At 41.2% G+C, this 8,812-nt stretch overlaps 1 protein-coding gene across 2 annotated transcripts in view; it reads right to left on the reverse strand.

Annotated features, from left to right (window-relative positions):
* The window catches only part of LOC121305051 (general transcription factor II-I-like), a 70,859-nt gene extending 62,527 nt beyond the window's left edge, over positions 1 to 8,332 (reverse strand). The window contains exon 1 of one of the 2 annotated variants that reach the window (XM_041236569.1): positions 8,232 to 8,332. The gene's annotated coding sequence lies outside the window, so the exon portion shown is untranslated. Of the gene's footprint in view, positions 1 to 7,993 lie in introns of both variants that reach the window. The other variant, XM_041236568.1, reaches the window with a different exon arrangement.
* Between the last annotated feature and the right edge of the window lie 480 nt (positions 8,333 to 8,812).

Here is an 8,812-nt window from a genome sequence, read left to right on the forward strand (position 1 = left end):
GGAGATCTCACTACCCAGCTCATCAGCAGCACACACTCATGCAGCTAGATTCTGATGCTCTCCAGAACTGGAATGTCCAGACCAAGTTTAATCACATATTCAAGATAAAGCAAAATACAATATCCTATTTTGAGGGGGATAAGCAGCACGGGATAAAAGACAATTGCCTTCAAGAGCTAAATGTTGTACTACCTGTGCTATTTAAACAAAACTCCAGCCAGATATTACTATTGCTAAACCATTCAGAGACAGCGAGTGTGGGTTCCCTGTGCCTTTAACACTCTGCCCTGGTTTCCATGCCAACCTGTCCTCACCAGAAGCAGGAGGAAGGGAAGCCCCTTGGAGAGCCCGAAGCATGTCGAGATGCTTCTCTGGTTAGAATACACCGACCTGCAGTACTGTTACACAGAGGGACTGTCGGGTCTCTAAGCAATAAATCAGCTGGACAGGTAACACTGTCAGACTCCAGACAGGTTCCTTAAAATACTTAGACTTGCACAGAAAAAAAAAAGACAGGTCTGGCTGGCAGCACATGTTCTTGCATATAGGGCTGGAATACAGCAGTTCACAAGGCATACTAGTGGAACCACACTCCTTACACCGGCATATGATTATCTGTACAGACAATGGAGACAAGAAAGCAAATGACTCTACAGAACAGGAATTCCATTTTATACTGTGATCTGAACTCCACAATTCACACAGTACCTGGTATATCTGGTAAAGAATGCACACACAGTCAGCACTCGGATATCCGTTACGCAGACACACGTCAGTCACGTTTTACTGCCCTTGTATTAAGAATAAAATCAATCCCCATTTTATGCAACAAATGAATGCACTTACCCATCCCACGCGATTTCCGACTCCAGTCCGATACAAAACTCTGCAACGTTACAATTTCCCTGAATATCAGTCGCAGCCCGCGTTTAAAAGAAAAAAGTCTCTAATGCCAAATCAGTCTTTTTTTATTGTGCAGTTACACAGCGCTTCCTCCAGTTTCACTTGACGAAAATGCAGCCAAAACAAAGCGAAAGAGGCAATCTACGGTAATGTAACAGTTAAGCATGAAACAGTTTTAGATACTGTGACGTTTTTTTTTAATATTTAAAAAAAAATCTGTGATCTTTAGTTTTTGTGCATTTCCATTTGCCAGTGATCTGTGACATTAGGGCCTTATCGAGTACTATATTCTGCAATTTTCAATACTGAATTTGGAAACTTTTTTTTTTTAATCTTTTGGTTTTGCTAAATTGCATTGCCTTTTACATTTGGATAACATTTAGATTTCATTTTGCTGTTGGGTCGTTAATGGAATTTTACATACCGCTATAATACATACCGGATTTAAAAGCATGTACTGTATTAGTTAATGTGTCGTCTCTTTAGCTTTGGCAAGTGATATTTTCAGAATCATATCGTTCTGAATTAAAATACTACTTCTGTTAAATATAGTACTTTACCAACAAAACCAATACAGTACATCTAAATGGAAGCCTACTTATTTTAAAACACAGTCCTTTATGTATTTGTGATATTGTCCATTTTTCAGGGAACACAAAAAAGATACAAGGGTTGGAACGGGCCAAAATGAAATAATCAGATGATGATGTATCACATGTGTTTAACCGTCACTGAAGGGTTATAGGGACAGACATGCGAGTGCTGACTGTAGCAGTTTTGCTGCACAGCTTGAGTTTGCATGTTATCAAGCTTCTTGTACTTCATAGTTCCTGTCGTCTCAACGGTCAATTGTGACTATACTGCATGTGCTGCTAGAGAATGATCACAGACATGGCAGGACAGCTAATTGTAGACGGCTGGGAAATTGCCAGAAACATGTGACCAGTAATTCTGGGTTTTCAATAATAATAAAATAAAAGAAAGCACTGTGTTGCCAATTTAGTGAATTTAAAATGAAAGCCCGCCCCCCAAGCCCCCTTCCGTGGCTACAAATTGTTTTTTGTAAATATGGACTTGTATGACCAACACATGTGCGATAATGGATAAGTGACATTTTTGTTGTCATTTTGGCTTTTTAAAACGGATTATGGTATTTTTTAAACCGACGCCTGTCAAATATGAGCCACGCCTCAAGATGCTAAACCGAAGAAAAAAACGTCAGTAACTTTCCATTACAAGAACACAGTAGTATGAATTACATTATTTATTTATTTATTTTTTAAATTATACAAAAATTGCAAAACTCTCTTAAAGCAACTGTTTTAATACACAGCAATTTCTTGCCTGTTATTGTGAAACTGCTCTCTCCTAACAGACCGTTCTATAACTGTTAACATATGCTACAGGCGCCACGAGAGAGCGCTCTGCTTATTGAACGCAACCCAGGGTTAACAGGTACAATGAGATAATTAACTACTTCAGGGTCTGGATGAAGGTTTAAATTAAACAATTTACAAAAGGGTTGGAACAAAGACTGGAGTGGAAGGGTCAGCTTTGGCCACCCCTGGCCTAGACAGTCCCTGTCCGCCATTCCCCGCAGCTCCACCATTTAGAGAAGACTATCTTTACGATAAACATGGTACCGCAGTGGCCTGGCCTCAATGCTTGGCAGGCGCCTCTTTCTGTACTGTGCGGATTAGTTTATTTTTTTGAAGAAAATGGCAGTAAAATCATCCAAAAACTAAGAGCAACTGTGACAGGGCAGAAGACAGCCCTGCACATTATTAAAAAAGGGGGCTGGGCAAAGCCCTGCGTGTAAATAAATGTATTGTTTACGCTTAAAAACGGGTGATATTTGTTGTGTTTTTGATTTAAAAACACGATTATGATTTTTAATGTACTGCTAAACTGTGTTTAGTTAAAACGAGTGATTCTTCGCTATTGTCTGATTTTGAATGTATTTTGTATTTATTTAAAATACAATGTTTTGTTATTTATGTATAAATGCGACGGTGAAAAAGCCGTGTTTTATATTGTGGATGGGGAAGCCCCATCCTAACAAAACCTTGTGCAGAAAGTGACCATCTCCTGAGTTAATTAACTGATTAATCTGTTGCTTTATCAGGAGACAGTCACCAATATAAAAGCCTGCAGCTCTCCTTGTTCCGCGTAGAGTGTGGGGTGTTCTAGAGGTGAGAACGGGAGGGAGAGAGGAGCAAGACGGGAAAGTGAAACCGAGCAAATCGAAAGTGAAAACAACTGCTACGAGTGCTGGAAACTCGAGCACCGCATTTGTTTAGTTAGTATTGTTTTAGTGCCCGTGATTTTGTTTAAAACTTGTGCTCTGTGAGCAGTGTTTTCTTTTTGTTAAAATGTTTTATTTTCGCGTAAATAAAAAAAAAAAAACAGTGCCGCAGTACGCTGTTGCAACAGAGTACTTGAGCCTGTTTCAGTTCCTGCTTCTGGCCTGACATCACCACTCAGCCATCCCTGTCACAGGAACATTTCAGAGATGCCTGGTTTTAACATGGAAAACAGTACAAAGTATAAATAACGGTAGTAGAAATAGACACAAAGTCAAGCTTACCATGAAACGTTTTCTTTTGAAAATCCCCCCCGTTCATGACGTAAAAATCAGTGCTGTAGAACATGTACCAGTGTCTCTGCGGGTAGCTGTCAACACCAGAACTTTATGCTTTTCCTGTTTAAAAGTTCTTTAAATGTTCCTTTAGCACCCAAGTCAAAAACTGGCTTATGCTCTTTTCAAATCAAAGTAAGTCAAAATAATTCTCAGGAGCTTCCATTAAAATGGTCATGTTTTAGATGATCCTCGCGTAAACGAGAGTGTTTGCTGGTCTGCACTCTGTTCTGACACTCAGCTAAAACCCTGATCTGTTGGGACACATGATACAGGTATCGGACCTGCAATTGCTGTAGTTTTGCAAAAGCAGGAAAGATGTCAGAATAGTTCTCAATAAAAATCCTGCAGACCTCATCCATGGTCCTAAAACCATGATTTTTGAGCATGTGTTTTACTTGTTGAAATCCTTGGCTGAGAGTGTCAACAGGTAAGATGATCTGATACAGATTACGGAGTTGTTTTAGTACCAGGGACGTGCGCAGTGCTACATGTGGGAGCAGTGGAACCATTTTTACACGTTTAACTTCATAAAACTACTTTGTAATATACTGGATAGGGATGAAAAGGGGATCTGTGGTCTTTTACATCTGTGTTTTCGAAACACACTACTGTTACTTTTTTACGTTTTATTAAAATGTCCTGAGTATAGAAGACAGAATCCCGCGTAAACGTGACCTCTGACATGCAGTGTCAACTTTATGCACTATTTATTTTGGGAATAAACAAAACATTGTTTATCTTGAACTGCTGTTTGGCTTCTTTGTTTTGAAGTTAATTCACTGGGGTAAAGTAAGGCCTACACAACATATTCTTTACTCCTGTGATATTTTTCCACTTTGACGTGTTACTGTAATGTCTTGCTGTAAAACACCGGCACACACACAGGCCACACCCCCCTGCCCCTGCTGCTATGCCGTCGCTGCCTGTGTTCTGAGCAATATAATGGCTTTTATTACTTTCTGAAAACAAACAAGTATCCAAACTAATGTTTAAATTATTAGCAAATATCCGAACATAAAAATCCTGTGTTCATCCCAGCACTAACATATGTTTGTATAACATGTACTGATTAATTATATACTGTAACCTATTTACTGTTTTCAAACCCCGTTTGTTTATTAATTTATGGTATTTATCAATACAAATGTAAGTATTTAAACATGTGTTGTATTTATCAGGGATTGTCAATTGGTTTATCATGATATAAACCCCCCAAAATCCCAGTTTCCCGGTTGCATTATTTTCAGGTATATTAACTTTTCATGTATTCTGAAAACAGCAGGTTTAAATGTCATCTTGCGAATGGCCTTGAGCAGGGGGTCCACCATAATAGTGCATTTTAACAATGAGAGGCGGGTCCTGCAGAAAGTGCGCAAGACATCTCAATCTCCTGCAGTGCAGTGACAGAGACGGGTCCTGCAGAAAGTGCGCAAGACATCTCAATCTCCTGCAGTGCAGTGACAGAGACGGGTCCTGCAGAAAGTGCGCAAGACATCTCAATCTCCTGCAGTGCAATGGACAACACTACCCGAGTATGAGGCTGAATTCAGTGCATCTGACTTGCATTAACAATGCCTATAGGGCACACCATCCAATCTGTCATGCGAGCCTGCATAACATGCACTAAAATCACAATGGTGTTCCCACCCAGTTTTGTTGTACAGTCTCGATTTTGTGAACTTACAGAAACACACTTGGCAATGTTATGACACTGTATGTTATGCAGGTACATATGGCAAATCCAGACCACTCAAGTGACCTGCAAACTGACATCAAAACCTGCTGACCAGCGAGTCCCTGTACAACCCGTAAAATAAAACTTCGACGCAAGAGTCGATTTAAGGTCAATCTTGGCTGGTTCCTGGCCTCAGTGTGCAGCACAAGATGAGTCTGAATTAGCATATGAAAAGGTAGAAAGTGGATTAAACTGGGGGATTTAAAAAACTAATGTTTGTCCTTATCAACATATGACTGTATGTACACCCCACTTATTGATGGGTTCTTAATTCAAATTGCAAGTTACTTTAATCAATTATTGTCCACAATATTCTTAGGAAGGGGGAGACCTCTCACCCCCCTATGCAAACCAGATGGCGCACTGGGATTTTTTTCTGCAAGTTACACCCATTTCATAATTCAGCCTCACTGGTCCCCATGCTAAGGGTCATTACGTTTTGGGAATTGTAAACCTGCCTCTTTCATGGAGTCAGTGAAAACACCACATTGTTGAGACTATCTTGACAGTGATTTGGAGATTATAGAATGATGGCATAGATGGGCAGTATCGAAAATACATATTTTCATTACATTTGTATTTTGTAATTTGTAATGCAAATGCCAATTTGGAAGTATTTTGTATCGAAAATGAATTTCCTTTTGTAATTTCAAAATACTCCAAAATTAAATATTAAACTGCAGCTGTAGAAAATTTAATTATAGTGATCGTGTATGCAATAAAAAAAAATGCACATGCACGCGCCAGTTCATCTTGGGAGTAACTTTAAATCAACAATGATGCGCTGGCTACCACACTGTCTTTCTGGAGACACCAGAAGATTCCATCAACTAATGCTTCAGGCTGCTGAAGAGCTGGGTCTTGTATCAGAATCTTCATTTCCATTACATGAGAGTAGATGTTAAACTTCATGCTGATCTGAACTCGGCTCTCGCCAAGATAAGCACTAACTAAGACGTAGCTTAGCAGTAAACTAATGTGATCCATCTGCATCTCCATCCATTTGCGTTGCTTTCCATCTGATGATGTAGATATCCTTCTGTCTGGTGTTGATTGCTGAAGTGTAATGCTGGCTCCAGGGATCAGCTTATTTTGCCTCCCCGGCGCATCAGCATGACAACCGTCTGGATTGAGCTAAGTAGGGTACATCTCTGGGGTCTTCAAGTGGGCACCTACCGTCCTCTGTGTTTTATCGACTAGCCCACGACACCTCAAGAGGGCTCGACAGTGATTCTGGCATCCCAGCATCACCCCCCTCCATCCCCCACTCAGCTCAGCCCAGCTTACTTACCTGTACATCAGCATTGCTTTCTTTCTATTGTGCTTGAGATCCCCATCAAGAATCTTTCCGTCTCAACCACAGCCAGTTGCTGCTCCTTTCTGCTGCTTCAGATAAGTTCTTCACTGTGCGACGCAACTCTTGGCCACTGAACCCGACATCTCTGAGAAACCGGGTTGTAGAGTGTACCACAAATCCTCGACAACCCACCTCCACTGGGTAAACTCGGACTCTCCATCCTCGCAACCATCCAAAAGCATTCCAAAATGTTCAGGTTCAGGCCTTACCTAAAATATCGCTTTTTTTTTTTTTGAGGGGGGGGGGGGGGGGGGGGGAGATGAACTAATATATAAAATCTGTTTTGTTTGTTCTGTCTTGTTTATTCAATGTATTTTGTAATTTCAAATTGTATTTTCCAAATACATTTCCTGAGTATTTTGCCCAACCCTGAATCATTTTGTTACATTCTTTGATTTGAGTTTCACTAATTTATGAAGCTTAGAAGGGGGTTGCAAAATATATTTGGCACATCACATTCCTTACTGTACATATGAAACTCTTCCACGTATTAAGATATTTCTTTTCTTAAAACCACCACTGTTTTGATTTATGTTTGTATCACGTTGCTTTTATATAGACAACTCTCTGAAAATACTGCTGCAATTACCCCAAACATTGCACACCAATTATAAAACATCCAACAAGCCATTAAAACACGATGCATAGCTCTGCTACGTTTCCCTGAGTCCTGCAACCACTCGTGAAACGACCCAACAACACAGACAGGAGCCAGAAGCAGCCTCCCTGTGTGTGCAGCCAGCAATATCCCTCCGCCTTCCCGAGAGAGACGCCTGGAGGAAGCTTTGTGTCCTCCCGCTTGCAGCTGGGAGCAAAAAAATAACACTTCACACAGACGAACCAGAAAACCGTTAGTCCAGTACTGAGAAACTGCACGCTACTGCAGCCGTTAACTGTACAGCGAGCTACACATTTCGTTTTGGAAACAGCATGTTATTAAACCGAGTTCAATGGTGACGTGACCCCGCTAGACTCCTAATGAGCTCCTATCGCTTCCCTAGGAAAGCAATGACAGTTTACACCTGCAGCCATTGCGCTGGACTGTGGTTTTCCATTGGTATCTGCTCATGATAAACAAACCCTGCGGTGAAAGAGAGAAGGTGGTGTGCGAGTCACCGCTCCAGGCTGCTCCTCACCCTCAACCACAGCGAAGCAATATACAACTACCACTACGACTAATAACAACACATTTAAAACAATAATAAGCGCTCGAAAACATTCTTTTTTTTTTATTGGAAGGGCTTCTATAACAAGTAAATGATTAAACCACATATGAAAAATAAAACAATATTCAACTTTCATGCAGGCATTATTAGCATAGGCACTCGCAAGCTCCTTGACTCCAGATGTCACTTACTTTGCGCTCTTTTGCAGGCGGTCGAGCACGGCTCGCTGCAGCTGCGTTCCGCGGACTCGGGGTGTCACACACCGCAAAGAATAAACAGCACCCGACCGGGCTGTGTGAGGGGGGAAAAAACACCTCACAAACCCCCCCGTGAGTAAGCCACTGGCTTCCCGTCCACTCCACAGTTTGTGCTGTTTTTTCTTTTCTTTGAAGTATTTTATTGTGATTTGTTTGTAATATTTGCGCTCACCTCCACCACCTCCTTGGCTGTAACCCAGTCCAGGAATCGAGCTCCCCACTGCTTATTGTTCAGCGCTACGTTACTGGAGCTCGGCCACCGGGCGACGAGGAATACGCGCCACGCATACTGGGTGTTGTAGTCCTCTAAGGGGACGAAGAAACCCATTTAAACCCCTTTTACAAGCGCTATGGACTATAACTCCCAGAGTGCATAGCGCCAGCGTCGTATGAGCATGTAATATTATCTGCAGCTGGGTGTTCAGCTTTTATTTGTATTAAAACAACGAAAATATATAGTGACATTGAACTGGCCGAGATGTTATATCGGTACAAAACAAATTCTAAATATAACCCATTTTTCCTTTATCTAAACTATTATTTAAGTCTCCAGCCCTGATGTTATTCCCAGCAACGTTTTGGGTTTTTCTAAATGTCAGTCGACTGTGGTAATAAAGAGCCGCAAAAAGCCTGCTGCTGCATATCTCAGCTGGTTCTACCATTTCATCAGCATTAATTAGGGTTACCAGACATCCCGGGAAAAGTGGGATTGTCCCAGTTTCCAGCCTTCATTTTCACAGTGTGCTGTGCTCA

This window comes from Polyodon spathula, chromosome 41 (assembly GCF_017654505.1).
Source record: "Polyodon spathula isolate WHYD16114869_AA chromosome 41, ASM1765450v1, whole genome shotgun sequence".
In the NCBI taxonomy this organism is placed as follows: Eukaryota; Metazoa; Chordata; class Actinopteri; order Acipenseriformes; family Polyodontidae; genus Polyodon; species Polyodon spathula.